Source organism: Clarias gariepinus, chromosome 1 (genome assembly GCF_024256425.1).
Source record: "Clarias gariepinus isolate MV-2021 ecotype Netherlands chromosome 1, CGAR_prim_01v2, whole genome shotgun sequence".
Taxonomy (NCBI): Eukaryota; Metazoa; Chordata; class Actinopteri; order Siluriformes; family Clariidae; genus Clarias; species Clarias gariepinus.
Window position 1 is genome coordinate 30,161,204 of NC_071100.1, and position 8,152 is coordinate 30,169,355.

The following is an 8,152-nucleotide window of genomic DNA, read 5'->3' on the forward strand; positions in this document are numbered from 1 at the left end:
CATAAAACATTTCAGAACTCTGAAAAGTATAAGTATACTGATGTACTCAGTACTTTGTTTGGGCCCCTTTTGCAGCAATTACTGCCTCAATGCAAAATGGCATGGAAGCTATCAGCCTGTGGCCCTACTAAGGTGTTATGGAAGACTAGGATGCTTTAATAGCGGCCTTCAGCTCTTCTGCATTGTTCGGTCTCTCTTTTTTATGGGGTTCAGGTCAGTTTGCTGGCCAATCGAGCACAGTAATCCCACGGTCATTGAACCAGGTTTTGGTGCTTTTGGCCATGTGGACCAACACTAGCAGATGACATGGCTCCCCAAATCAAATTGTATTTCTCACATACACAGTCATACACAGTACGAAATGTAGTGAAATGCTTATACGACTGCCAGTGACCTTAAAAAAGAATAAAAGCTTAAAATAAGAAATAAATATGAATAAAAGAAATACAATAGAAAAATTAAATTGAACTAGGAAAAACAGAACTAAAAATAGAAATATGCTGTACATAAAAAAAAATAGAAATATACTGTACAAATTGAAATATACTGTACTGTACAAGAACATTTAAGAAATTGATAAATTTTGATATTTTGGAAGAAAGATGGTGTGCAAATATGCATAGAACAAAGTGTCCTTGTGCAAAGGTTATTAAAGTGTCTTTGTGCAATGGTCCAGGATGTAAACGTAAACATGTAGTGTAGATGTGAAGGTAGGTGTGAGTGGAATTGTTCATAGTGTCCATGGATGTAAAAAGATTGATTGATTGATTGGTTGATTGTGAAAAGATTGTGTTAGTTCTGCATAGTGGTGTGGTTCAGAGACCTTATCGCCTGCGGGAAGAAGCTCCTCCTCAGTCTCTCTGTGTTGGCCTTCAGGGAGCGGAATCGCTTCCCAGAGCACAACAGAATAAACAGTCCATTGTTGGGGTGGCTGAGGTCCTTTACGATCTTCCTGGCCTTGGTCCAGCACCGCTTGGTGTAGATTGAGTGCAGGTCAGGGAGCTCGGTGTGGATGATGCGCTCAGCTGATCGCACCACCCTCTGTAGAGCCTGTCTGTCCTGCATGGTGCTGTTCCCGAACCAGGTTGTGATGTTTCCAATCAGGACGCTCTCTAAGGTGGAGGAGTAGAAATTCCTGAGCACCTTGGAGGGCAGTCTAAAGTCTCTCAAGCGTCTGAGGTGGTACAGATGCTGCCGGGCCTTTTTTACCACGGTGTTGATGTGACAGGACCATGCCAGGTCCTGCGTGATGTGAACACCGAGGTATCTGAAGCTGTCCACTCTCTCCACTGGGCTCCTGTTGATGACGGGGGTCTGGTAGTTCCTCACCTGCTTTGTACTGAAGTCCACTATCAGCTCCTTTGTCTTACTGACATTCAGGAGGAGATTGTTCCTCTGGCACCAGTTCTCCAGATTTCCAACCTCCTCCAGGTAGGCCGTCTCATCGTTGTTCATGATCAGGCCCACCACAACAGTGTCGTCAGCAAACTTGATGATGGTGGTGGAGTTGGCAGTGGCCACGCAGTCATAGGTGTACAGAGAGTACAGCAGGGGGCTCAGAACACAACCCTGGGGGGCTCCAGTGTTGAGAGTGAGGGAGGCTGAGACATGTCCGCCCAACCTTACTGCCTGTGGTCTCCCAGTAAAAAAAAAAAAGTGGAGATCCACTGACACATTGGTGAGCTGAGTCCCAGGTGCTCCAGCTTGGTGGTGAGTGTGGAGGGAATTATGGTATTAAATGTAGAGCTGTAGTCGATGAAGAGCATTTTCACATAATTCCCTTTCCTAGTGTCCAGGTGAGTGAGAGATGTATGGAGGAGATGAGAGATTGCATCGTCCGTTGAACGGTTTGGACGGTATGCAAACTGTAGTGGGTCCAGTGTGACTGGTATTGAAGAAATGATGACGTCTCTGACCAGGCGTTTAAAGCACTTCATTACTACTGAGGTGAGGGCTACGGGGCGATAATCGTTGAGGGCAACAGGATGAGGTTTCTTCAGAACAGGAACAATGATGGACTCTTTAAAGCATGTGGGGATCACCGACTGAGATAAGGAGATGTTGAATATCTCAGTGAACACTGGTGCTTGCTGGTCTGCGCAGGCTCTGAGAATACGGCCTGAGATGCTGTCTGGTCCTGCTGCTTTCCTGGTGTTCACTCTCTTGAAGGCTCTCCTCACGTCATGCTCGGAGATAATGAACGTGCTTCCGGTGCTGGCAGTGTCTTCCTGTCTGCAGCCGTTAGCGCTGCTAGCATTTGCATCGCTAGCGTCTTTAGCTGCAGCCTCGAAGCGAGCATAGAAAGTGTTCAGCTCGTCTGCCAGAGTCACGTCTGCGTTCGTCATACCGGTTGTTGGTGCTTTATAATCCTTTATTGTTCTTAATCCCTGCCACAGGCTCCTAGAGTCACTCTGTTGGAGTTGTGACTCTAGTTTCCTCCCATAGCGCTGCTTCGCCTCTTTCACCGCCTTCCGGACGTTGTATGACGCAGCCTTGTATGGTTCCATGTCCCCCGACGCAAGTCCCGTGTTGTAGGCATCACAGACTGTAGTAACTTCACACTGGACCTCAAGCATCTTGCAGTGTATGCCTTTCACTATTGTTCGGGAGTGGACTTAAGAGGAATACAACATTTGAAGTCCATGTCCAGGATCTGTCTGTGTATGGTGGCTCTTAATGCACTGACTTCAGCTTTAGTCCACTCCTTCCCTAACAGTCCCTAACACTTTTGAATGGCCTTTTCCAGACAATCCACTTTGCGGTTATTTTTTTTCATGAGCTGTAAGCCATAATCATCCTAATTATGACAAATCATAGCTTGAACTATCTTGCTTTGCATGTAATGAGTTTACTGAAATAAATAAACTTTTGCACGATATTCTAATTTTCACCTGTATTTATTTTATGACTTTATTATTACACTCAACAAAAATATAAACGCAACACCTTCGTTTCTGCTCCGATTTTTCATGAGATGGACTTAAAGATCTAAAATTCATTTCAGATACACAATATTACCATTTCCTCAAACATTGTTCACAAATCAGTCTAAATGTGTGACAGTGAGCACTTCTGCTTTGCTGAGATAATCCATCCCACCTCACAGGTGTGCCACATCAAGATGCTGATCTGACATCATGAGTAGTGCACAGGTGTACCTTATACTGCCCACAATAAAAGGCCAGTTTTGTCTCACAGCAAAATGCCACAGATGCCAGAAGCATTGAGGGAGCGTGCAATTGGCATGCTGACAGCAGGAATGTCAACCAAATCTGTTGCTTGTGCATTGAATGTTCATCTCTCCACCATATGCCGGCTCCAAAGGCGTTTCAGAGAATATGGCAGTACATCCAACCGGCCTCACAACCGCAGACCACGTGTAACCACACCAGCCCAGGACCTCCACATCCAGCAGGTTCACCTCCAAGATCGTCTGAGACCAGCCACTCAGACAGCTGCTGAAACAATTGGTTTGAATAACCAAACAATTTCTGCACAAACTGTCAGAAACCGTCTCAGGAAAGCTCAACTGCATGCTCATCGTCCTCATCGGGGTCGTCCTCATCGGGGTCTTGACCTGACTCCAGCTCGTAACAGACTTGAGTGAGCAAATGCTCACATTCGATGGCGTCTGGCACGTTGGAGAGGTGTTCTCTTCACGGATGAATCTTGGTTTACATTGTTCAGGGCAGATGGCAGACAGCGTGTGTGGCGTCGTGTGGGTGAGCGCTTTGCTGATGTCAATGTTCTGAATCGAGGGGCCCATGGTGGTGGTGGGGTTATAGTATGGTCAGGCATCTGTTATGGACGAAGAACACAGGTACATTTTATTAATGGCATTTTGAATGCACAGAGATACCGTGATGAGATCCTGAGGCCCATTGTTATGCCGTACATCCATGAACATCACCTCATGTTTCAGCAAGATAATGCACGGCCCCATGTTGCAAGGATCTGTACAAGTTCTTGGAAGCTGAAAATGTCCCAGTTCTTGCATGGCCAGCATACTCACCGGACATGTCACCCGTTGAGCATGTTTGGGATGTGCTTGACCGGCGTATACGACAGCGTGTACCAGTTCCCATTAATATCCAACAACTTCGCACAGCCATTGAAGAGGAGTGGACCAACATTCCACAGGCCACAATTGACAATCTGATAAACTCTATGCGAAGATGATGTGTTGCACTGCATGAGGCAAATGGTGGTCATACCAGATACTGACCGGTTCTGAGTCCCCAGACCCCCAATAAAGCAAAAAACTGCACATTCCAGGGTGGCCTTTTATTGTGGGCAGTATAAGGTACACCTGTGCACTACTCATGATGTCAGATTAGCATCTTGATGGGGCACACCTGTGAGGTGGGATGGATTATCTCAGCAAAGCAGAAGTGCTCACTATCACACATTTAGACTGATTTGTGAACAATGTTTGAGAGAAATGGTAATATTGTGTAACTGGAATGAATTTTAGATCTTTAAGTCTATCTTATGAAAAATCGGAGCAGAAACAAAGGTGTTGTGTTTATATTTTTGTTGAGTGTAAGTCAGTACAAAAAACATTTCTGGTTTCCAAACATTAGCATTCAAGCAATTGTTTTTAATCTTACAGGAAAATATCTGTGGGCCACAGTCTGTAATAACTAAGCATCTCAGAATCACTAGTAGAAATAGTGCTCAAAGTTAATTTAGGACTGAAAATATTCCTAGCTCAGAGCAGGACATAAATGGAAAAGGAAAAGTGAAATAGTGGAATCAGCGGCAGTTTTGTAAACTTATGCACACAAACAAAACTTATAGCTGTGTGACTCGGCTGAATGTAGTTATCCTTATCAGACTACTCCAATTACAACTGTTTCAGGCCCCTGTAACAGAGCTGTGTAGGACTGTCATAATCTAATGAAAATAGAGTGTTTTTCTTGTGGAGGAGGGGGTAAAATGTAAAGAAATAATTAAAGAAATAGTCTGCCCTACTCCTTCCTCTAAAGATAAATAGCAATTTGTAATAGCATCAATGCCACCTGTCAGTTTGCTGCATGTACCCCTGAGGAGTGTGGAACACAGGGGTGTAATAAAGTATGTATGTTAATAAAGTGATGAATTGTTGGGAGTCAAAAAAAAGTTGTGTACACTCAAATAATTTAATATAAATATATAAAATGCCATTAGTGTCTGTGGTGCTAAGTATAGTTAGATTTTTTATTTTCGACGCTGTCGGCTAAGTTACTGTTTCAAAGCTGCATCTTCACTGTTACTAAGAAAAAGTATCAGTCACATGCAAAGAGACTACACTCATCCAAAGGACTATTAGAAAAACCTGTTCAATTTCTCATTAATGCAATTATCTAACCAACCAATCACATGGCAGTTGCTTCAATGCATTTAGCGGTGTGGTCCTGGTCAAGACAATCTCCTGAACTCCAAACTGAATGTCAGAATGGGAAAGAAAGGTGATTTAAGCTATTTTGAGAGGGGCATGGTTGTTGGTGCCAGACGGGCCGGTCTGAGTATTTCACAATCTGCTCAGTTACTGGGATTTTCACGCACAAACATTTCTAGGTTTACAAAGAATGGTATGAAAAGGGAAAAACATCCAGTATGCGGCAGTCCTGTGGGAGAAAATGCCTTGTTGATGCTAGAGGTCAGAGGAGAATGGACCGACTGATTCCATTCTGATAGAAAAGCAACTCTGACTGAAATAACCACTTGTTACAACCGAGGTATGCAGCAAAGCAATTGTGAAGCCACAACATGCACAACCTTAAGGCGAATGGGCTACAACAGCAGAAGACTCCACTACAAATAGGAAAAAGAGGCTACAATTTGCACAAGCTCACCAAAATTGGACAGTTGAAGACTGGAAAAATGTTGCCTGGTCTGATAAGTCTTGATTTCTTTTGAGACATTCAAATGGTAGAGTCAGAATTTGGCATAAACAGAATGAGAACATGGATCCATCATTCCTTGTTACCACTGTGCAGGCTGGTGTTGGTGGTTGTGTAATGGTGTGGGGGATGTTTTCTTGGCACACTTTAGGCCCCTTAGTGCCAATTGGGCATTGTTTAAATGCCACGGGCTACCTGAGCATTGTTTCTGACCATGTCCATCCCTTTATCCTCTGATGGCTACTTCCAGCAGGATAATGCACCATGTCACAAAGCTCAAATCATTTCAAATTGGTTTCTTGAACATGACAATGAGTTCACTGTACTTAAATGGTCCCCACAGTCATCAGATCTCAATCCAATAGAGCATCTTTGGAATGTGGTGGAACGGGAGCTTCATGCCCTGGATGTGCATCCCACAAATCTCCATCAACTGCAAGATGCTATCCTATCAATATGGGCCAACATTTCTCACTGTAGAATGCTAGTTTTCAAATTGTTTGGAGATGGCCTTAAAACCCTTCCTGAGATGCGTTCTTCTAGGTATGATAGACAACGGAATATTCCCAATGGTCTGCTTTTATAAAGGTAATCAAGATTTCTAGTCCAACTAATCCTGTACACCTTCTATTGGTATACTGTACAGTCATGGCCAAAAGTTTTGAGAATGACACAAATATTAGTTTTTACAAAGTAAACTGCTTTTAGATTTTTGTTTCAGTGATATACTGAAATATAATTACATGCACTTCATACGTTTCAAAGACTTTTATAGACAATTACATGACATTTATGCAAAGAGACAGTATTTGCAGTGTTGGCCCTTCTTTTTCAGGACCTCTGCAATTCGACTGGGCATGCTCTCAATCAACTTCTGGGCCAAATCCTGACTGATAGCAACCCATTCTTTCATAATCAGTACTTGGAGTTTGTCAGAATTCGTGGGTTTTTGTTTGTCCACCCGCCTCTTGAGGATTGACCACAAGTTCTCAATGGGATTAAGATCTGGGGAGTTTCCTGGCCATGGACCCAAAATTTCAACGTTCACTTTTGCCTTATGGCACGGTGCTCCATCGTGCTGGAAAATGCTTTGTTCTTCACCAAACTGTTGTTGGATTGTTAGAAGTAGTTGCTGTTGGAGGGTGTTTTGGTACCATCCTTTATTCATGGCTGTTTTTGTAAGTAAGCCCACTCCCTTGGATGAGAAGCATCCCCACACATAAATGGTCTCAGGATGTTTTACTGTTGGCATGACACAGAACTGATGGTAGCGCTCACCTTTTCTTCTCTGGACAAGCCTTTTTCCAGATGCCCCAAACAATCGGAAAGAGGCTTCATTAGAGAATATGACTTTGCCCCAGTCCTCAGCAGTCCATTCACCATACTTTCTGCAGAAGATCAATCTGTCCCTAATGTTTTTTTTTTTTTTTTTTTGGAGAGAAGTGGTTTCTTTGCTGCCCTTCTTGACACCATCTTCCAAAAGTCTTCACTGTGCGTGCAGATGCGCTCACACCTGCCTGCTGCCATTCCTGAGCAAGCTCTGCACTGGTGGCACTCCGATCCCGCAGCTGAATCCTCTTTAGGAGACGATCCTGGCGCTTGTTGGACTTTCTTGGATGCCCTGAAGCCTACTTAACAAGAATTAAACCTCTTTCCTTGAAGTTTCTGATAATCCTATAAATTGTTGATTTAGGTGCAGTCTAAGTAGCCACAATAACCTTGCCCGTTAAGCCATTTTTTGCAACACAATGATGGCTGCACACGTTTCTTTGCAGGTCATCATGGTTAACAATGGAAGAACAATGACCCTGCTTTTAACATGTCAAATCTGCCATTCTACCCCAATCAGCCTGACATAATGATCTCCAGCCTTGTGCTCGTCAACATTCTCACCTGAGTTAATAAGACGATTACTGAAATGATCTCAGCAGGTCCTTTAATGACAGCAATGAAATGCAGTGGAAAGGTTTTTTTGGGATTAAGTTAATTTTCATGGCAAAGGAGGACTATGCAATTCATCTGATCACTCTTTATAACATTCTGGAGTATACGCAAATTGCTATTATAAAAACTTAAGCAGCAACTTTTCCAATTTCCAATATTTATGTAATTCTAAAAAATTAGGGGGGGGGGGGGGCAGATAAATATGAAATAGGCTCCACCTCAAAGATAAATCCATTTTAAAATCTGGTCATTAGCCAGCTGCACATAATCGATAACAGGTGTGGCAGCATTCAGGAAATGCTTTAGCTGATTCTTTAGGAAAA